The sequence below is a fragment of the Bos javanicus genome, chromosome 12 (assembly GCF_032452875.1).
Source record: "Bos javanicus breed banteng chromosome 12, ARS-OSU_banteng_1.0, whole genome shotgun sequence".
Taxonomy (NCBI): Eukaryota; Metazoa; Chordata; class Mammalia; order Artiodactyla; family Bovidae; genus Bos; species Bos javanicus.
In genome coordinates, this window is record NC_083879.1 from 23,953,456 (window position 1) to 23,977,815 (window position 24,360).

The 24,360-nt window shown below is 38.9% G+C and overlaps 1 long non-coding RNA gene across 2 annotated transcripts in view; it reads right to left on the reverse strand.

Annotated features, from left to right (window-relative positions):
• LOC133258303 (uncharacterized) overlaps window positions 1-24,360 on the reverse strand; it is a 63,890-nt gene that overhangs the window by 14,126 nt on the left and 25,404 nt on the right. The gene's annotated exons all lie outside the window — the stretch shown is intronic.

Sequence of the window (24,360 nt, forward strand, 5' to 3'; positions counted from 1 at the left end):
AAATACAAAAATAACCTAATGCAAACCAGTACTATGATTACTTCTTAAATTTTGATTCTATCTGATTTATGATGGTTTTATTCAAACTCCAGATACACAAGTAGAAAACACAGCTTGGTTGGGAAAGGATTGTTGGTTGGCTTATCTCTACTTCGGACTGAGTGAAAATTGCACAATGATTACGAGAGGCCATTAAAAATGTCCTAGAATATTTTTGAGAGATAGTATTAACACTATATTAGTCTATATTAGTGTTAATGAAGTTAATAGGTAGAGAAAGACAGAGAAGAGCAGATTGAGAAAGTGATTCTAAATTAGAAATAACTATTTTATAGTTTTTTTTTAAATTCTCATTAATCTTCAAAAATGAATGTAATCATTGCATATCCCACATGGGAAAAGATCACACAGGAATTCATTCACACATAAAACATGCACATCCAGGTCTGGAATCACAGTGGTGTCTGATTTCTCTAGGATAAGACCGACCAATGGATAGCAGATTTCAAAATAACAGTCCTATTAGGAAGTACTGGGTTAGCCAAAAATTTGTTCAGGTTTTTCTGTAACATCTTTTGGAAAAATCCTAACGAACTTCTTGGCCAACCCAATATAATATCCTAGCAATAAAACTGTGTCCTATATTAGCACATGTCCTTACTCTTCGTTTCAAAGAACATTAAAATGAATAAATTAAGGAAGAATTTTTTTTTTTACAAACATTGGTATATGACTACTCCAAATAACTTTACACATGTTGTTCAGTCACTAAGTCGTGTCTGACTCTTTGCAACCCGTGATCTGATCTTCACTATGTCCCAGTGTTTGTTCAAACTCACGTTCACTGAGTCAACGATGCCATCCAACCATCTTATCCTCTATCAACCCCTTCTCCTCAATCTTTCCCAGCATCAGGGTCTTTTCCATTGTCAGCTCTTCGCATCAGGTGGCCAAAGTATTGGAGCTTCAGCTTCAGCATCAGTCCTTCCAATGAATATTCAGAGTTCATTTCCTTTAGGATTGACTGGTTTGATCTCCCCTCAGTCCAAGGGACTCTCAAGAATCTTCTCCAGGACCACAATTCAAATTACACAGGTTAACTCACTTAATTCTCATAACTCCAAATTACAGATGAGGAAACCAAGACATAGGAGAAGTGAAGTGGTCTCACACAGTTAGAACAAGGCAGAGAGAGCTCAGACTCCCAACCCAAGCGCCTAGCTCCCAGGTCCATCTGCCTCATCATTATACCACATCACCTCCATTGTAGTTCTGACAATTTTTACTCTGTTTAGAAGTCCAAGAGTTCCTTCAAGGTGTTCAAAGGCTAACACCCGAGATTCTACTAAGGAATATCTGCTTTTGTCTGCTTTATATAATGGGGTTCTGTATGAAATTGTATTTTAAGGAGGTGCATGAAGTGTGCTTTACAAAAGTTACTATTTTGGGATACATCCAAAACCACTTTATGACCTTACGGTACGTTGGCGTCAACATTGCAAGAGTTCGTTTGCAGCACAGATAGCTGTTTAGACGTTGGATTAAATAAAGACCCTGACTGATGCTCAGATAGCCTTGGGGATGGAGAGCAGGGGAGGCGTTCAAGATGCCTTTGTCTGAGGTGTTCTTTGTCCTTACGATTGTTTTTGTGACTTTTTATAGTGGGATAGTTGAGCTATTTAAAGTCCGGCAAACTGAGGGAAGTTGGAAGACAGTTTTATTTACTGACTCTGAAGCCAAGTGTCAAGCACAAGGCCTTGGGCCTGGACTGTGTCTCCAGATGAAGCTGACACAAGTTTCTGTGAAGATGAAACAAGTCAAGACACGGTACACTACATCCTTTTAGGTCTGCTCCTTGATTTCCATTTTTACCCCTCGATTTCTTCTAGGTTTTTGGCATCCTTCCCAGGGTTTACTTTTTGGCTTATACAGAGCTTTCTTAATCCATCGCTTATGCGAATTCGAAGAAAATGCATTTAATATTTGTGATGTACATTGAAATACTTAGATAAAATTGAGGTCCAGGCTCTAGTCAGGCTTCCCAGTGAGATTTTGCCTTAATATAAGACATTCTTTTAATCTAATGACCAGACCTGAAGGTGGGTCATTTATCGTGTCATCGTAAATGCTGAGTCGGGTATACTACAGCTTTGTTTAATTGATTCTACAGAAAATGACTGTTAACTTTGTTCAGGAAAAAAGAAAAAAAAACAACTGACTTCAGAATAACTCATTATATAATTGCACATAAACAAAGTATAATATATTTTCACAGATGTAATAAATTTTCCTGTTGTCAGAGTTTCTTAAATAAATCCTTGCTTTAACATACAGTATAAGACTAAACTATTTCTTTCATTTCATTAACATTACTCTTAAAGTGCCTAATTTACTTTTGGACTGCAAGTTAATTTCTATTCCAATCAAGTTTACAACACACAAGGATTTTTAACATTTTGACTCAGTGCCATTGTGTCCAAGTTGGTACTTCAGAAGGACTATTATTAAAGAGGATCAGGTCAATTCTTGGAAATATTCCACCATGTTAGATGATAAAAACATATTTTCTATAATTACAGGTAATGACTGCCTGATAAATTACAACCATGGGAAGAATCAAAGTAATAGACAATTAAAATCTGGATTGTAGAGAAGAAGAAAAAGTTACCCCAGAAAAGTATAAGTTCAATATTGTGTTTGTAAAATCTGTATTAATAATAAATAAGTTTGGAAATAACATGAGTAAAGACGATCAGGCAGCTGCTTTAAGGGCATGTTTATGAACTGTTGGAAAGGAAAGTAGAACATCTTCTTTAACTTAAGGTACAGCAGTATTTTCGGACTTGCCTGGCGGTCCAGTGGTTAAGACTCCATGTTTCCAATGCGGTGGTCACAGGTTCTATCCCCCATCAGGGAACTAGATCCCACATGCCACAACGGTGTGGTCAGAAAAATAATAAGCAAAAAAACAAAGTAACGATATTTCCTATCGGGTACAGAGGGGTAGGATATCAAGAAGCACCTGCATTTATCTGTATGCTTTAAACAAAGCACAGCTATTGCAAAAGTTAAAGCACCAAGACATATAGTTTCTCCTCTCATGTTTACTGTTCTTCAGTGAATACAACTTGCCACTGGCAGAGAAAGAACATGCCAGACAAATGTTGGTTAAGCTGCAAAACAACTTTAAAAAATCTCAAATACAGTGGTTACAGTAATCATCTGATCAACACTTTTGTTGCCAGTATTCTTAGCCTACATAGCTTGTTATGGCAACTGCTACAATTAGAATTGCATCAAAATAATAGCTATCTATTTGTAGAAATTCCATAATGATATTCTAACGACTAGAAGATGATAACAGCCCTCTTGGCTCTTGTCCAAGATAGATCACAATACATGCTGTTAACCCAGTTCAACATTCTTGGAGTTTTTTTCTGCATTATGCATTCAAATGCTGATAGAGCAGGCAGTGAGCTCTCCAACATTACTGCTAGATAAAGTCTTAAGCCAAAGAAAATTCTCCAGATAATCAATGTACAATTCTTTAAGACCTTATACTGTCTGTTGTAAAATTATATTCACTGTTATTAAAATTTTGCTACAATGCATTCTATATTTCTATGACTTTTGTTTGTTATTATACTATCTCACAATACAGTGAAAACTTTGAAAATTACTTATTTGGGATAAAACAATTTAGGCCAGATTCTGAGGGTTTAGGGGCATTAAAATATCATAATTAAAATAGTTGATAGTTATACCTGCTGAATCATTCAGAAAATATTTCAGTATATGTGGTCTTATGTGTGTTAGTCACTCAGTCATGTCTGACTCTTAGCAATCTCATAGACAGTAGCTTGCCAGGATCCTCTGTCCATGGAAGTCTCCAGGCAATAATACTGGAGTAAATTGCCATTCCCTTCTCCAGGGGATCTTCCCAACCCAGGAATCGAACCCTGGTCTCCTGCACTGCAGGCAGATTCTTTACCATCTGTACTACCAGGGAAGTCTGTGGGGTTGCAAAGAGTTGGACACAACTGAGTGACTAAGCACACACACACACTTGGTCTAATAAAGACTCATAAAATATGCATATGGGAAAATCAAATGTATTTTATTAGTATTAATTAGTTTTATTAGTCTTTTAGATTGTTTTTCTTTCTTCTGTCTTTCTCTGCTGGTAGATAATCAGTGATGCCAACTCACTGCTGGTGTTTTAGCCACTCAGTTGTGTCCAACTCTTTATGACCCCATGGCCTGTAGCCTGCCAGGCTCCTCTGCACATGGGATTTTCCAGGCAGCATACTGGAGTAGGTAGGCATTCCCTTCTCCTCAGGATATCGCTGACCTAGAAATCGAACCCCAGTCTCCTGCATTGCAGACAGATTTTTTTACTGTCTGCTGCTGCTGCTGCTAAGTTGCTTCAGTCGTGTCTAACTCTGTGGGACCCCGTAGATGGCAGCCCACCAGGCTCCCCCGTCCCTGGGATTCTCCATGCAAGAACACTGGAGTGGGTTGCCATTTCCTTCTCCAATGCAGGAAAGTGAAAAGTGAAAGTGAAGTCGCTCAGTCGTGTCCGACTCTTAGTGACCCCATGGAGGAATATAATGGGAGCATCCATCATTTCTAATCTTTAGTTTCTATACTTCTATGAAATAGAAAATAAGATAATTGAAATGACTCTATCATCTCTTGGCCTAAGTCTTTACTATGGAGTAAAATCATACAAACCACAGAACACTAAGTTTGCTTCCATTCTCAGTCATTTTTTGTTACTTCTAGGTTTTTAGGAATGTTCCAGGAGACTGAGGTGAGAGAAAACCTCTAACCATTAGAGCCTCAACTATTAATTCAGGCCATGGCAATGTTTCTACTTCAGATGGGATGCCATTTATGTCATTGAAGAGGCACTGTACAAATAAATGACATATGCTTGAAAATACATCTAAAAACATTGATTCTTAGAAGCAGAAATATATAGATTGGCATGCTTATAAATGAGTTCAAGTGTCAGGATGAGAACCAAAATCTTCTCAAGGGGCTGTCTAAGTAACTGAGTATCCAGACCAAATTTTCCAGTTTCCTTCCATTTGAAAGAAATAAGAATCCTTTGAGATGGAATAAAAACTTTTTCTTGCAAAATAAACTATAATATGGTTCTCAAAACAGATAAATTGTACAGAAGTATGACTGTTGCTGGCGGTTTAGTTGCTAAGTCATATCTGACTCTTTGCAACCCCATGGACTGTAGCCTGCCAGGTTCCTCTGTCCATGGAATTTCCCAGGCAAGAATACTGGAGTGGGTTGTCATTTCTTCCTCCAGGGTATCTTTCCAACCCAGGGATCAAACCTGCATCTCCTGCTTTGGCAGGCAGATTCTTTACCACTGAGCCATCAGGGAAGCATGATTCTCAAAATAGATGACCTGTGCCAAAGTATAACCTGCAACAAAACTATCAAAGTTCAGAACTGTGAACAGCAGCTCTTCAAGATTCATGTTTTCCAAGACAAGACCAGACACAAATTCTGGCTGTCTCTTCTGTTCCAAAGATAAGGCCACCATCTTCCCTACACCCTTGAAACTCACTCAGTTTACAAATCCTGACCTTCCAGAACTATGCCACACTCATAGTTGTGACTTAACCCCAGTCTCAAATCTCAGGGGTACTTCTGTAAATTCGCCTTTGGAGATGCAGTAAGACTCCAAGTGTGCTTCTTGGTCATAAAGTTTCATAACTGAGGCTTCTATGATCAACAGATTTTTCTGGGAACCTCCAGGGCTTTTGACTTTTCACTTATTTATCTATTTCTCCAACTCTGCTGCATGAGATTAAAAACTTGGAAATAACTGTTGGATTTGACCATCTGGAGCTCATAAATGACCTTAAAAAGCACTTTCACTGAAGCCATGGGAAAGTGGTATAATTGTAATGGGCTTAAGAGAGAAGGAGAGGTGGGGAAGTAGGGGCAGTGAGTGTAAATTACTCCCAGAAATTTGGCTATAAAATGAGGCAGGAAAATAGAACAGAAGCTGGAGGAGATAGGATTTACAGCACATTAGTATGACTGTGTGCATACATACTAAATCATGTCTGACTCTTTGCAATCCCAAGGACTATAGCCCACCAGGCTCCTCTGTCCATGGAATTTCCCATGCAAAAATACTGAAGTGGGTGCCATTTTCTCATCCAAGAGATCTTCCCAATCCAGAGATCTAACCTGCATCTCCCGTATTTCCTGCATTGCAAGAGGATTCTTTACTCACTGAGCCATCAGGGAAGCCCAGGATGATGGCAGGAACATTTTAATAATGAGAAAACAATAATGCAGGGGAGAAAGGGAAGAATTTTAGGAGTGAAATACTTGAGTATTTGAGAGAAAATGGGGTCAACTCCTTAAATTGAGGAGCTGAACTTTACATAGGAGTATGAATTGTTACTGCAAAGTATGGCTGCAAATATAAATAGCTTGGTTTCTCTGTGGCTAGATAAGAAGATTCTCTTCTATTTTTCTTTCCTGGCTTGTCAGAAAAATGTGCAAGTGAGAAAAGAAATAATGGTGGGAAAATAAAAACAGAATGATGTAGTGGAAACACTAGGGTCCCAAGTTAGAAGTTTAGGTTCAAGAGTCTCCTCTAACGCTCAGTAGCTGGGTGACTGTTTCATCTTTCTAAGTTTGGATTCCTTTCTCCCATAAAATGTAAATAATATTTATTTCCATCCTAACTACTCTAGCATTGTGGTACACTGGACATTTGCAATATTTTGAACATTTTTTAAAAGATGTTTTTTAAATTACAAAAAAAGTTTTTGGAGTAAAGTTGCTTTGGCTTCCCAGGTGGTCCTAGAGGTAAAGAACCCACCTATCATTGCAGGAGTTGCTTTACAATGCTGTGTTAATTTCTACTGAGCAGCTAAGTGTATCAACTATACGTATACATATATCCCCTCTTTTTGGACTTCCTTCCCATTTGGGTCACCACAGAGCATTGAGTCGAGTTCCCTGTGCTGTACAGTGGGTTCTCATTAGTTATCTATTTTATACATAGTACTGGGCTTTCCAAGTCGTACAAGTGTTAAAGAATCTGCCTGCCAGTGTAGGAGGTGCAAGAGATGTGGGTTTGATCCCTAGGTTGGGAGGATCCCCTGGAGAAGGAAATGGCGAGTCACTCCTGTATTCTTGTCTGGAAAATTCCTTGGACAGAGGAGCCTGGTGAGCTACAGTCTACAGGGTCACAAAGAGTCAGACATGATTGAGCAACTGAGCATGCACACACACACACACACACACACATACATAGTATCAATAATATGTGCATGTCAATCCCAATCTCCCAATTCATTCTACCCCATTTTACCCCATTTGGTATCCATAGTTTGTTCTCTACATCTGTGTCTCTATTTCTGCTTTGAAAATAAGCTTGTCTATACCAGTTTTTTTTTTTTTTTCAAATTCCACATATATGCATATATCTTCTTCTATTTTACTTACCACCTGGCCTTCTAGCTGCGTTATCATCTCTAACTCCCTGAACACTCTAAATTCTTTGAGAGAAGATATTATATACAGATTATACCTTTTTTCTTTGAATCCTGAGCTGTAGCTAATAAGTTCATCGTTGATATCTAACAGCTTTGATTAATTCATGCTAGCAAAGCTTGTTACACAACTGAAGCTAATACAATATTGTAAATCAACTATACTTCAATTAAAAAACATATAATGCTTACTATATTTCAGGAACTGTTGAAAGAACTTTCCATATATTAATGTACTCAAGCCTCAAAATACATCTTTTAAGTAGAAATTATGAGCATCTTCACTTTAAAGATGAGAAAAGCGAGGTACAAGGAGCAGCAGAGCTAGAGTTAAAACTGGGGAATCTGACTCCAAAAGCTGAGTTTTACCATGTCCACTGCACTGCCTTCTTGTAAACTCAATTAATTTCTGTGTTGTGGATGAAGAAATTCATGCTGTATGACTTTGCACTTTTGTGGCAAACTCTGAGTGGGTCTAGCACAGGCTTCAGAATGAATAACATTTGACAGACTGTGTTGGCAAATAGCTTAAAGAGTACTCAGAAGATGAGCTCAAAGTAGGCTGTAATTACATAGCAGTCATTTCTAACGGGTCAACTGGCAATGTTTTTTCATAGCCTAAATACTTTTGGTGGCTGAGAAGCAAGAATAGTTGAATAATGATAGTTGAACTGATTATTTATTGAGACTTTGCTATGTGGCAGGCACCAATCTAAGTGGTTAACATGTATTATCTCATTCAGTTCTCACAAGGACCTGATAGTACTGATTTTTCCCATTTTAGAATAAGGGCAGCTGGTTCCTGGCAGAGCATGAGTTACAGTACAGGTGTCTTAGTCCAAATTGTAGGTCGTGAGTTTCTTTAGCACACTGTGTGGGGTAGGTGATCTGGAGCTCACGTGTCAGGTGTGAAGGAAGGTCAAAAAGACAGACAAATATACAAGGCTCCAAGAACATTATGCACAGCCTTTCTTTCACCCAGTTTTTTATCATTAAAAGTAAAAATAATAGTAGCTCCCATCTCATTAGGTTGTCATGGGACATCAGTGAGCTGAAATTTAGTTATATGAAGTTCAAACTACAAATGAGATATGATTGTTGTTGTATGTTAGAAGATATATGTGTATTGTTGTTATTATGATTATAGTTACTAAGTACATGAATATTGGGCTTTCCTGGTGGCTCAGAAGGTAAAGAATCTGCCTGCAATGCAGGAGACCTGGGTTTGATCCCTGGGTCGGGAAGATCCCCTGGAGAAGAGCATGGTTACCCACTCCAGTATTCTTGCCTGGAGAATTCCATGTACAGAGGAGACTGGGTCGCAAAGAGTCAGACATGATTGAGCAACTAACACTTTCCCTTTTCATATGAATATTACAGTTACTGGGAATTTAGTTTAGGAAAAAGAGGAAAGGTAGAAAAGTGGTATCTGGATACATTTCTTCCAAGATAGCTGGAAGTGAAGTAAAAAATCTAAGCCTAATCACTTTCCCGAAGCTATTTGAACCACACAATTATATCAGGTATTTAGACTTGGCTTATTCCTATTGAAGAACAAGTCCTTAAATTACCATTCATTACTATAGATATTTTTAATAGATTTTTAATCTGCAATTCTATTTATACTCACATCTCTCAGCATTGCCATATATCCTAAGGATAAAGAATAATATTACTAAATCTCATAGCTTGTCTCATGCGGAGAAGGCAATGGCATCCCACTCCAGTATTCTTGCCTGGAAAATCCCATGGATGGAGGAGTCTGGTAGGCTGCAGTCCATGGGGTCGCGAAGAGTCAGACACGACTGAGCAACTTCACTTTCACTTTTCACTTTCGTGCATTGGAGAAGAAAATGGCAACCCACTCCAGTGTTCTTGCCTGGAGAATCCCAGGGACGGTGGAACCTGGTGGGCTTCCATGTATGGGGTTGCACAGAGTCGGACATGACTGAAGCGACTTGGCAGCAGCAGCAGCAGCAGCTTGTCTCATTCTACAAGACTATCTTATGTTGTCATACTTGTTGTTTTTTAGTCTCTAAGTCATGTCTGACTCTTTTGGGACCCCATGGACTGTAGCCTGCCAGGCTCCACTGTCCATGGGATTTTCCAGGCAAGAATACTGGAATGGGTTGCCATTTCCTTCTCCAGGGCAATCTTCTTGATCCAGGGATCAAACCCATGTCTCATTATGCCTCCTGAATTGGCAGGTGGATTCTTTACCACTGAGCTGCCTGGGAAGCCCTGTGTTGTTATACTGCAAGTATTTTTGTTCTCATAATGTTTAAACATAAAGTATCTTTATCTTTATTAGCTATAGAATACTCCCAAGAAACTTCACCAGTACACTGCAGTTTAAGGTTTGTGACATTAATTTTAAGAAAAATATGACAAGTTGTAAAACTGGACACAAAGTGAATCTAAGTATGGAAAGTTAGTGTTCTTTTCGACAGTCTAACCAACCATCTAAACTGCTAAATAAGCACTCGGGCTGTTATTCAGAGACTGTGGAGGTGAACCTCATCTCAGATGATCAGCGTTCCACTCATTGGCTTTTCTGTACAGTTTTAAGTGATATCCCATTCATTTCTAATTGTGGAAAAAATAAGTGGAGGAAACGATTGTGTTTTCAATCCTAGAACTGACAGCAGGCAGTAACATTTGAAAAGTGTTTGGTTTCAGGGATTGGTAGGCTCTCATCTCCCCGGTCACTCAGTGACCTTGGCTGACGGAGGGTCCAACTTGATCCATACTTCCAAAATGACCATGGCAGGAAACAAGAACCATTGTGCACAGGCTTTCAGAAATGTAGCATGGCACTTCTGCTCTTGTTTCATTGGTGAAAACAATCATATCTTAAAAGGAAGCGAGAAAGTACATGACTATCATGTTCCCGGCTACAGAAGAAGCAGAGTATTTCTGTCTCTTTAAAGATTCCAACACCAGGTTTATAACCCAGCCCCAAGCTAAGAAGCTGGAGCTTTGTCCCATGTGGACTCAAACATGTCTTTTCCTGATGCTGCTAACTCTAGAAAATCAAGGAAAGGTGACAGTCAGTAACTTTATCCCCCAAACATTATTTTCTTCCTTGAAAATATCTGAGAATAGTATTCATTTATTTATCATAGCTAATGTGTTTTCAGGCAGTGTTTTAAAACTGCACATTCAGCAATAGATAAGAGTGAATCTCTAACAACAACAAAAACTGAATCTTTGCCTTGCAAGCTTGGAACCTGGTAGGGAGGACCAAGATTTAACAAATGATCAGGATTTGAAGTCCAATTTTGCAGGCAATTAAAGTCTGGTCTGTTGGCTATCACTCTCAGTCTCTTTTCCCCCAACCCCTCCCGTTTTCTTCTTCTATAATATCTAGTTAATATAGAATAATTGGAATAAATATTCTTATAATATCTAATTACTCCTAAAGCAGCTGTAGGAGAGAACACTCTTCTAAAGTATTTTTTGTATTACATCTACAGTTCAGTAGACAGAATGTAAACTTGAGGGATTGCCCACGCAAACATTGAAATACTCCTTTTTTTTCTTACTTTCTACCACATGGCCAATTTTATCATGGGAATGTTTTGAATAAAACCCTTCTGGATAAAAGTGTGACAGTTCTAGCTGAAACTATTTCTATTCATTTACAGTGTGTCGGTAAAGGACAAAATCCGGTGTGAAGATTATCTAGTTTGTTTGATGTGAATATCCAATGAAGTTCATTTGAGTTCTAGGACAAAGATATGTTTTTTACCTGCATCCCCCGACTTGATTTTCTGCACCAAACCTATAACATAAATGAGGAAATCTCTTCAGTTTAGGCTAGATGTCCATGCAGTCAGAACATTATTTAATTCACCAGCTACTGCAGTCAAAGAATGTTGTTCCCAAGAAGAAACAAAACACACTCCATCCACATCCTTCAGTCATTACCTTGCTGACTTGCCTTCTCAGAGAATGTGCTATTAATATTCATAGTGAGATGAAATTATTCAGTGTTGGTGGTCTGCATTCCCCTACCAGCTTTCCCTTTTGAGTTAGAAACAATTTAGTCCTTTCTGATTCTGTTTGTTTTCTCCCCACACCATCCACATGTGCTGTGTGGTGTAATGTTCTAAGCCTGCCAATGTTTTATTTCAAAAGGTAAATCAAGCCCGAAGGCTTAGCCCAAAAGTTTTTTTAAAAAGCAAATGAACTAGAGGCATGGCAGAGGCTTTGACATTCTGATTAGACAACAGTTAGCAAGTCCCAGACTTTCCCATGTTTATCATCTCTAGGGTCCCCCCTCTTTGCTCCACTGGCTTGTCAGTCTGCACTCAGGGTCTGATCTGTCTCTTCACTATTTTCTTCACCTTCTTAAACCCTCATCTCTCTGACCAGAAGACAGAAAAAATGCCATGAAATAAGTTTCTCTGAAAATCAGATTGTCATGGGCACCTAGAGGTATTGGATAAATCTACACAATAGCATTCCTGCCATTCTCATTTCAGAGGACACGTTCATAAACACACCATGACCACCTTTCCAGCCATGTCAATGTTGAACGTCCCTGAGTGACTTTGGCACAGTGCCCTGCTTGTGATATTCTAAATGAGTGTAAATGTTGATGGAATTGGGGAATTAGGAAGAGTAGGCTATGGTAGGGAAGAGAGCCCAAGAAAACACCATCAATACTGACCCGATGAAGCCTTTTCCTTGAGCCAGATGTTCAATAATTCACTTAAACAATTTGATGGAAACACTAAGGACTGGGTGTTCAGTATATATCCCTTAATCTTCCCCTTTAGCCCGCATCAATAAACTTCATGCTGGCTCCCTTCCATTACCAGCAGTAACTTGTTGGCAGTATATTCACAGACTGCAGAAATGGAAAGAGCTTCTTTCTCTTATGCAAGTCTAGAAGAAGAAAAAGTCATGTATTGGTCTACTTAAAGCTTGCTTAGAAACACAGAAGTGCACTGAATAATTATCCTGCATAAATACTTGTGGGCTTCCCTGGTGGCTCACACAGTAAAGAACCTGCCTGCTATACAGGAGATCCAGATTTGATGCCTGGGTCAGGAAGATCCCCTGGAGAAGAGAATGGCAACCCACTCGAGTATTCTTGCCTGGAAAATCCCAAGGACAGAGGAGCCTGGTGGGCTATACTCCATGGGGTCACAAAGAGTCGGACGTGAATGAAGCGACTTAACATGTAGCACATGAATACTTGTGTTATTATTATATGATTTTTTTAATTGTTAAATGAACTTTATGTGGCTTCACAAAGAGACAGAAAAGAATAATGCATTGATGATGGATTGACAGCAAAGTAGAGGGTGATGAAAATGTAAGGAACGCCACTGAACTGTTCCCAGGTGAAGCAGATAAAGGTAATATTTAAAACAAAATTTCAAGTCTCTGGAAATTGTCCTAAGGACAAACAGGAACTGAAGAAACCTCTACTCGAGGCAACCTATGAAGAGTTGTGTAAGGAAGGCACGTCTGTGATATTTGAACCAAGACTCTCCCCCCCACACCCAGCTCAGCAACAGGGACAGTCCATTGGAAATGGACTTGGGCATTGCTGTCACCAAGAACATGGCCTCCCTGTCCTCATTTCCCAGCTCCCCATCAGAGGGTTATCTTCTGGGGAAGAGAGGGGTATCAGCACTTCTCATCTTGCCCCCAGCAGCCCGTGGCCCTGTGTAGTGCAGTTAAGAACTGGGGGCTCTTCTCTTCCACTTTGTGGAACAGAGGCTCTGCCTGGGGTGCAGTATAGTGACCATACAGGACCCCACATTACTGCTGCCCCAGCTTACATGGTTCTACTCCAGAAAAGGCAACCCAGAAAACACAGCATGCTTCTTGTGACCTTTATGATTGAGAATTCTTATTTTTTTAAAAATATTCTTGTTGAATAATGTTATCTCTTGCCCAGTCATACTTTGCAATACCAAATTTTTAAAGCTGTATTTTAAAAAATGAGGTTGAGTCCATACATATAACATTTTACTCCTTTTATATGTGTAACAATAAGTTATCACGGTCACTCCACTTGGCTATCAGAAGCCTAAAAAATATTCTCTATATTTATTTATCCTGATTTGTGTGAGAAAAAATCATCAAAGGCAAGCTCACAATTAATCAAATATCTCCTTTGGGTGGAGTGATCTTTCCAAATGATATCCACATTTTTTAAAAATGTATTTATTTTAATTGGAGGCTAATGCAGGAAGCAACAGTTAGAACTGGACATGGAACAACAGACTGGTTCCAAATAGGAAAAGGAGTACGTCAAGGCTGTATATTATCACCCTGCTTATTTAACTTCTATGCAGAGTACATCACGAGAAACGCTGGACTGGAAGAAGCACAAGCTGGAATCAAGATTGTCGGGAGAAATATCAATAACCTCAGATATGCAGATGACACCATCCTTATGGTAGAAAGTGAAGAGGAACTCAAAAGCCTCTTGATGAAAGTGAAAGAGGAGAGTGAAAAAGTTGGCTTAAAGCTCAACATTCAGAAAACGAAGATCATGGCATCTAGTCCCATCACTTCATGGCAAATAGATGGGGAAACAGTGGAAACAGTGTCAGACTTTATTTTTGGGGGCTCCAAAATCACTGCAGATGGTAATTTCAGCCATGAAATTAAAAGACGCTTACTCCTTAGAAGGAAAGTTATGACCAACCTATATAGCATATTGAAAAGCAGAGATATTACTTTGCCAACAAAGGTCCGTCTAGTAAAGGCTATGGTTTTTCCTGTGGTCATGTATGGATGTGAGAGTTGGACTGTGAAGAAAGCTGAGCACCGAAGAATTGATGCTTTTGAACTGTGGTGTTGGAGAAGATTCTTGAGTGTTTCTTGGACTGCAAGGAGATCATAAAGGAGATCAGTCTTGGGTGTTCATTGGAAGGATGATGCTGAAGCTGAAACTCCAATACTTTAGCCACCTGATGCGAAGAGTTGACTCACTGGAAAAGACCCTGATGCTGGGGGGGATTGAGGGCAGGAGGAGAAGGGGACGACAGAGGATGAGATGGCTGGATGGCATCACCGACTCGATGGACATGAGTTTGAGTGAACTCTGGGAGTTGGTGATGGACAGGGAGGCCTGGCGTGCTATGATTCATGGGGTCGCAAACAGTTGGACACAACTGAGCGACTGAACTGAACTGAATTACTTTACAATATTGTAGTGGTTTTTGCCATACATTGACATGAATCAGCCACGGGTTTACATGTGTTCCCCATCCTGAACCCCATTCCCACCTCCCTCCCCATCCCATCCCTCTGGGTCATCCCAATGCACCAGCCCTGAGCACCCTGTCTCAAGCATCGAACCTGGACTGGCAATCTCTTTCACATATGAAAATATACATGTTTCAATGCTATTCTCTCAGATCATCCCACCCTCACCTTCTCCCAAAGAGTCCAAAAAACTGTTCTATACATCTGTGTCTCTTTTGCTGTCTTGCATATAGGGTTATCGTTACCATTTTTCTAAATTCCATATATATGCATTAGTATACTGTATTGGTGTTTTTCTTTCTGGGTTACTTCACTCTGTATAATAGGCTCCAGTTTCATCCACCTCATTAGAACTGATTCAAATGTATTCTTTTTAATGACTGAGTAATATTCCATTGTGTATATGTACCACAGCTTTCTTGATGTCCATCTTTTTGAAAGACCACAAGACATCTGATACACCTGTTCTGAGTCAATTCTGAACCAAGATGCATCACTTAAACTTTTCACTTGGATCACTTCCATCACAATATTGTGCCCAATTCCCTTTCCCGACAAATCCTTCCTCTTTGAATTCTTCTAGATGTTGAAATTTTGACATAAAATCTCAGATTCCACGGAATCCATTCTGAGATTCCACGAATAGCTAATTTTCCCTTAAACACAGGACTTTTGGAAGCTCAATGACTCCAGACCTTCCTTCTGCTTATCATCTGTTGTCTTGTTGTATTGTTCTGCCAAATTGTTAAGAACTTTTCTTCTTCCCCAAATCTGAAATCTTAACTGATTCTGGGTACATTCAGATTTTAACCATCCCTTGCCTCAGTCTTGCTACAGCTAGATCCAAGTCTCAAATGATCATAAAATATAAGAGCTAATAGGAATCAGGAGTTGCATAATGCAATTGCAATAACCCATGGAGAATATACTCAAGGTTTAGAAAGAAATATTTCCATTACACAATATCTTAGGAACTTCTTAGTGAAAACACAAAATCTTATGCTTCTAAATCAGTGGAATTTCTCTGCTTCTCAGTCCAAAGAGGTATTGTAAACATGTCTCAGAAAAAAGATAAGAGTAGGTTATACCCCCAAAATCTTCCTCTCTTGTTCCTCCTAACTGCTTGCTTCTGACACCTGGTTTTTGATACCAATCACTGTCCCAGGGGCAGCTGTCAACGTCAGAAATTTCCTTTAATCCAGAGCCCAGCCAAGAGCTGACCTCATCATTGCCCTCTTTTAAAGTACCAGTGAAATGAACTATTATTTCACATTTTTAACCTGAACTGTGTGACCCCATGCACTACAGCACACCAGGCTTCCCTGTCCCTTACCATCTCCTGGAGTATGCTCAGATTCATGTCCATCAAATCAGTGATGTCATCTAATAATCTCGTCCTGTGTCACCCCCTTCTCCTCTTGCCTTCAATCTTTCCCAGATTCAGGGTCTTTTCCAATGAGTCAGCTCTTCACATCAGTATTGGAGCTTCAGCTTCAGCATCAGTCCTTCCAATGAATATTCAGGACTGACTTCCTTTAGGATCGACTGGTTTGATCTCCTTGCAGTCCAAGGGACTCTCAAGAGTCTTCTCCAGCACCACAATTTGAAAGCATCAGTTCTTTGGCACTCAGCCTTCTTTATGGTCCAACTATCACATCCTTACATGACTACTGGACAAACCATAGCTGAACTGTAAGTCATAACAAATGCTAGCTCTAGAGAGCTAGAGAGGGACTGCTCTCTGAACTCGTCTTTGACTTCCATGTCTCTGACTTCCCTCTTCCTCATACATTGTTCTCTAGATGCCCTGCTTATCTTCCTTTTCCTCAAATATTCCAAGATTTTTCCTGGCTCACAGCCTTTGTTGTCATTCTTTCTTTTCCTGGAGCTCAGTGCCTGTACTCTACTCATCAAACAGGCTCAAATTCCCACCTTAAAGAGGCCTTTTCAGACCACCATCCAACATAATTTTCTACCCACCTCACTAACTCCTGATTTCACTTCTTACTGTGATTTTCTCCATAGAATTCATAATTTCAAAAATAATTTTAAGCCTATATTTACTTGGATATTTCTATCCATTCCAATAAGAAAATAAGTTCAATGAAGGAAAGAATCATACCTGCCTTTTTCAACATGCAATGCTGGTGCTAGAATAGTGTTTGGTATGAAGTTAAATACTCAGTAAATATTTGCAGAAGGAATTTACAGCCACTTCCACACACAAGACCATGAATAGGCATGTCTTTTTAACTTTTTAAAATGCCATTGAGTTTTTTTTCTGCTAAAGTAATATATAAATCATGTGTGTATGCTCAGTCCCTTCAAGTCAACTCTTTGTAACCTCATGGACTGCAGCATGCTAGGCTCCTCTGTCCATGGGATTATCCAGGCAAAAATACTGGAGTGGGTTGCCATTTCCTTTTCCTCGGGATCTTGATCTTCCCAACTCAGGGATTGAACCCATGTCTCCTGCATTGCAGGCAGATTCTTTACCCACTGAGCCAACTGGAAAGCCCATATAAATCATACATTCTTTATATATACATAAATCATATATTATTTATAGTTTCTTCTATGAAAAAGTACTTGATTTCCATGTGTATTACCTGTGTATTTTTTTCATTTGTGTTTACTTTCTTTATCACTTATTCTCCAAATGGAGCAAATTTCTTTCAGTGAGGCTGTCCATGCTTACTCTGTGATATTTCAAGCCCTCATTGTTTCATTTAGTTTTTTTTTTTTTCCCTCCCTAAAGCAATAGACTATTTGCTTGATCCAATACCAATAATGTCAGCTGTGACTTCCTTTTCTGTTTGAGCTCTTGAATGGACACCAGATGTACAGCAGTAACATAAATGTTACAGCCAGAGCTCAGAATGTTGATTTAATTGAATTTCTTTCCAGGCTATGTACTAGGAGGCTATGCCTGCAGATGTAACTGTTAGTGTCTCCTACACTAAGAGATGGGCTTCTATCTAAGGTCCTGTGAACTAGATATCCTGTGATGAATTGCTAATTGATGATTTGGTCTCAGCTGCATTATTAAGTTGTTCTTTTGGAGTTTGGAAAAGAGCAGACTACAAACATGTGAAGATTTCCTAGGCTTAGCAACATAGACCAGAGCTGGTGGTTCAGAATAGGATGGAATCATTGAGAAAAGGGGAGCAAACTGCTCATTATTACCTCTCCTAAAAGAGTGCTATTTTCCAAGCTTCATAAAGTAAAATCAGTGCCCATTTATTTTTGACACCTTCTTATCTATTGATTTCAGTATTGGCCATCTGGTGATGTCCATGTGTAGAGTCTTCTGTTATGCTGTTGGAAGACAGTGTTTGCTATAACAAGTGTGTTCTCTTGGCAAAGCTCTATTAGCCTTTGCTCTGCTTCATTCGGTACTCCAAGGCCAAATTTGCCTGTTCCTCCAGGTGTTTCTTGACTTCCTACTTTTGCATTCCAGTCCCCTATAATGAAAAAGACATCTTTTTTAAGTGTTAGTTCTAGAAGGCAACCCACTCCAGTATTCATGCCTGGAAAATCCCAGGGACCGAGGAGCCTGGTAGGCTACAGTCCATGGGGTCGCAAAGAGTTGGACACGACTGAGCGACTTCACTTTCACTTTCTAGAAGGTCTTGTAGGTCTTCATAGAACCGTTCAATTTCAGCTTCTTCAGTGTTACTGGTTGGGACATAGACTTGGATTACGTGATATTGAATGGTTTGCCTTGGAAACGAACAGAGATCATTCTGTTGTTTTCGAGATTGCATCCAAGAACTGTATTTTGCACTCTTTTTTTGACCATGACGGTTACTCCATTTCTTCGAAGGGATTCCTGCCCACAGTAGTAGATATAATGGTCATCTGAGTTAAATTCACCCATTCCAGTCCATTTTAGTTTGCTGATTCCTAAAATGTCTAAGCCTTTGACTGTGTGGATCACAACAAACTGTGGAAAATTCTGAAAGAGATGGGAATACCAGACCATCTGACCTGCCTCTTGAGAAGTCTGTATGCGGGTCAGGAAGCAACAGAAAGAACTGGACATGAAACAACAGACTAATTCCAAATCGGGAAAGGAGTACATCAAGGCTATATACTGTCACCCTGCTTATTTAACTTATATGCAGAGTACATCATGAGAAACACTGGGCTGGATAAAGCACAAGCTGGAATCAAGATTGCTGGGAGAATTATCAATGACTTCAGATATGCAGATGACACCACCCTTATGGCAGAAAGTGAAGAAGAACTACAGAGCCTCTTGATGAAAGTGAAAGAGAAGAGTGAAAAAGTTGGCTTAAAGCTCAACATTCAGAAAACGAAGATCATGGCATCTGGTGCCATCACTTCATGGCAAATAGGTGGGGAAACAGTGGAAATGGTAAGACTTTATTTCTGGAGGCTCCAGAATCACTGCAGGTGGTGATTGCAGCCATGAAATTAAAAGATGTTTGCTCCTTGGAAGAAAAGTTATGACCAACCTAGACAACAAAGGTCCATCTAGTCAAGGCTATGGTTTTTCCAGTGGTCATGTATGGATGTGAGAGTTGGACTGTGAAGAAAGCTGAGCGCCGAAGAATTGATGCTTTTGAACTGTGGTGTTGGAGAAGATTCTTGAGTGTTTCTTGGAATGCAAGGAGATCCAACCAGTCCATCCTAAAAGAGATCAGTCCTGGGTGTTCATTGGAAGAACTGATGTTGAAGCTGAAACTCCAATACTTTGGCCACCTGATGCGAAGAGCTGACTCATTGAAAAGACCCTGATGCTGGGAAAGATTGAGGGCAGGAGGAGAAGAGGACGACAGAGGATGATTGGATGGTTGGATGGCATTATCGAGTCAAAGGACATGAGTTTGAGTAAACTCCGGAAGTTGGTGATGGACAGGGGGGCCTGGCGTCCTGCGTTTCTTGGGGTCACAAAGAGTTGGATATGACTGAGAAGCTGAAGTGAACCGAACTGATCTCTTGACCTCATATTTAAACTTTGCCGTGTATAGGTACCAAATGGGAGAGAACATATCATATAGCTGATAAAGTGTTAATATCCAGAATATATAAAAACTCATATAACTCCATAGCAAAAATTAAAATTAAAAAATAGGCAGAGGAGCTTAATAGACATTTTTCAAAGAAGACATAAAGATGGGCAGCAATGAAAATGTGCTCAACATCATCTGTTATCAAAGAAATACAAACCAAAACCAAAAGGAGATATCATCTCACTTCTCTCAGAATGCTTGTTATCAAATATTGTCAAAGGATAAGAAATAAAAAGCACTGGAGAGGATGCAGAGGAAAAGGGACACTTATGCACGGTTGGTGGGGATGTAAATTGGTGTAACCATTAAGGAAAAAATTATGGAGGTTCATTAAGAAATTAAAAATAGAACTACCTTATGATCCAACAATTCCACTCCTGCACATTTACCTGAAGGAAATGAAAAAGCTATCCAGAAAAGATTTCTGTACTCCCATGGTCACTGCAGCATTATTTACAATAGCCAAGACATGGAAGCAACATTAATGTTCATCATTAAGTGAATGATGAAATCAGTCAAATTATTTGCATTTATGTTAGCTTCTTACACACTTTTGGTTTGCACAATAATAAAAATATTTAAAAATACCTTTGGAGAAAAGTATCCACCCTTGAGTTAAGCAATGCAAAAGTCAAATTAGATGATCCTGGTATGATTTTCAAAATAATCCCTCTCAATGTTGAAGTTTTATTTCTCAAATTTCCTACATTTTTTCTCAAGTAGGCGTATAAGCAATCTTTTACATGGAAACAATTATTTAGATGACAAAAATTAGTGATTATTGGCAAGAAATCAATTCACAATCCTTACATTTCATAAGATGACTTGGACAGAGTAGAGATACTAAATATGAGTTGCTGGAGCTCCAAAACCACTGGGGACACTGACTGAAGTCATAAAATTAAAAGACACATGTTTCCTGGAAGAAAAGCTTGGACAAACCTAGACAGCATATTAAAAAGCAGAGACATCACTTTGTCAACAAAGGTCCATATAGTCAAAGCCATGGTTTTTCCAGGAGTCATGTACAGATGTGAGAGTTGGACCATAAGGAAACTTAAGGGCCAAAGATTGATGTTTAAGAACTTTGGTACTGGAGAAGACTCTTGAGAGTCCCTTGGACAGCAAGGAAATCAAACCAGTTAGTCCTAAAGGAAATCAATCCTGAATTTTCATTGGAAGGACTGATGCTGAAGCTTCAATACTTTGGCCACCTGATGTGAAGAGCTGACTCACTGGAAAAGAGCTGATGCTGGGAAAGATTGAAGGCAAAAGGAGAAGAGGTTGGCAGAAGATGAGATGGTTAGATAGCATCACCAACTCAATGGACATGAACCTGAGCAAACTCCAGGAGATAGTGAGGACAGAGAAGCCTGGTGTGCTGCAGTCCATGGGGTCACAAAGAGTCAGATATGACTTTGTGGCTGAACAATAACAGCAAAATGTATATAGCTTTGGCTATCCATGTTCTCCACTGGATACTGGGAAAATCAAATTATTTCTGGAACTCTAGGGATTTCTATCTCTTCAAAGTAAAAATTCCTTGCTACCATGACTTATTAGCCAGAATATCCCTCTTATTTCTGTGCACTAGGGGCGAAATTACACAGACAGCCCTTCATTCTGAAGTATAATTTCGAATTAAATTATATTTGAAATTCTGTCTCTATAGAAATGGTCATTTTGCTTTTTACCCCTTGAGGCATGTTTTATTATTCAACTATATAATGTTAACGTGGTGTCTGATGTTATTAGTACACAGAGTGTTCAGTGGTGCAACTTGGATTTTTGTCTTAATGGACTCCTTTATGTGACTTGATAACAGCACATTAGGTTCTCTATAAAACTTAAAGTTGAACAATCTTATAAAACCCTCCCCTCTGACCACAGTGGGTGGTTGCATTATTCTGCTTTCCATTTTATTTTTTATCCCCTCTAGGATACAGCTAAACTAGATTTCTTTTTTTTTCCATTAAATTACTCAAAAGAATAAAATAAAACTGGTTTAAAATAACATTTAGATCAATTGGAATATGGTAGCCCTTATTTCTTAAGGGAAAAAAAAATCTGACAGTTTTTCATACAGCAGATAAAAGTAGGGCAAAGAAAGTAGGTTGATCATCATTTCTGCAGTCCAGTTAGAAACTTCTAGACATAAATAGTGTCTTACTTCTCTTTCAGTGGTTCCTGGGAAATTAAATTTTGGACTTGAGGCAGAGAAAGGCATCCTTGCTGTTGGTGTTACATGAGACGCAATTTTTCTAGCAGAAAAACAGAAGAGGACCACTACAGTGGAGAAGAGACGTAGTCACCATCATCAGTGAAGTCAAGGCCGTCACAGGGGATTCACTAGAATGACCCTGCCCTTGCCCATGATGCTCTTGGAGTATGTTTCTAGGATATGTTTGTGGGAAAGAACACATGGCCCAGGGGAGCTAAAAAATCAAGGCTGTGAGGTTAAGAAGTCCATGCAAAATAGTGAAGATGAATAGTAAGGATTTTATCAAAGGAAATTGAGCATAATATAAAATACTGTGCAAGATCGTTCATCTCTAACTTTTATGATGGATTCATTTGTAGGCTCATTGTCTGGCATTAGCAAGGGATAGTCCAGTGGGAGTTTCACTTGGGAATATGAAATTATAGATCAAAGGAGAGACTGTGGCAAGAAAGAAGAGTTGAAGCATAGATTTGAGAGAGAGGCATCTGCTTGGAGGAGATAAATGAAGCATGTTATTCTCCCAAGAGCAGGAGAGGACTAATCCTTCAGAAACTGCAGGGGCCATTGAGAAAGAAAATAAACACAAAAGCAGAAGTCAGTGAAGATCCAGAATTAGATGTGTTAAACTCATTTCTAGTGCTACTCTAAACATAGAATATACATGGATAATTTATATTTCTCTTCCTAAGTATTTTTTTTTATCATTTATCGTATGATCTTTCTCTAATATATTACTCATTCGTGTCTTAAATAATCTAGTACAATATAATTATATGAAATAATTTCCTAGAAAAAGGTTGGAATTTTTTACTGTTAATAAACCTGAGTAGAAATTCTAATGGAATGTTCTGAACAAAATTCAATTTACTTAGCATTAGTTTATACTTGTGTTTCCAATCAAGGCAACCAACTTTTATGATTGGAAAGAGATTTGAGTTAAATGTACCTTTCAGAGATTTTCCAAAGGATAGATTCAGGAAGTCCTCTATGATCTACAATTCTCTATGGCATATAAGAAAAGCTCATTTGCTTCTATGTTAATTTAGCAGTATAATTTATAAGCTGGAAGATTAAAAAAGGTTCAGATGAGTGCTTACCCCAGGGCTTCTTTTAAATGTACATTAGTGAACAATAAATCCTTGCCATTTAAATCTTCTAATGTTTTTATTCAAAATAAATAGCTGGCCATGTATCTTAAGTTATGCAGCTTACTTATGGTGATTTAGATAATCTCAAGACAACTATAGTAGTGGCATTAGTAGTGGCATTACTACTGTGCATGTTCCTCTTGAATTGCTATTTAGAGAAACGGAAATCAGATATGGCCCACTGCTTCAGATGACAAGGGTTAGTTCATTGTCCATCAAAAATATGTCTCCTTATTTCCTACAGATTTTGCCTAGGATTATTAATTATACAAAACACATCCTATATTTTTAGTGTAAATGTAATTATGCTGTTATTAAAATACATGGGGTATCTGTAGGTCCATTTAACTCAGCTAAAAACCCAGATCTATAAAAGCAGTTGAGATGATAATTCTGAAAAATTCTCATAATAAATATCATGTTCTACTAAATACAGAAAAGCTAGTAGGGCATTTAGATAGCACTTGTCTAGAAAGCTTTTTCACAGTGGAAATATTATTTAAGCTCTTGGTTTCTGGTTTTGGAAAGTAATGACAATTTGTTTATCCACCTCAGAAGATTTTAGCGATTGTTTTAAAAGAGAAAATGAATGATATTCTATAAAATGGAAAGGGGAAAACAACTCGAATGTATTTATCTTTCAAATACCATGATATCCTTTGTGCAATGTGCCATAATAGGCAGAGTTAAATAAAGCAGTTCTTACCTTTGAATTGCAAGGCCCCAAGACTCAACTTGTGGTCATGGAGGAAGTGAAATACTGATCCATTAGTCCAGGACAGACCTGGTTTATTTTTGCTGTTCCCTGTTTTTTATTAATAGCCCTCTCAGTGCACTCTCTAATGTGCCCTGATTCAGATGATAAATCACACGGCCACCCTAAGACTTCTATGGCAATGAGAAATTGCCCTTACGGCTCTTTCTCTTTCATGAACAAATGCTTCCTCTGTTTATCTTCCAGAACAAAGTTTTCACATATCTGGGTGCACCACTCATCGCCTAGCATCATCTGTAAAGCTTTTACGCTCAAGTTTCACCAACAGAGATTCCAGTTTAATCAGTTGTAGATGGAGTCTTGTCAGGAGTCTTTTTTTTCTTTTTTTACATGCGGTTCAAGTGATTCCAAGATGTGGGCAGAGTGGAGATTCACTCTTCTCTGTGGAAGTAGCTCAGAG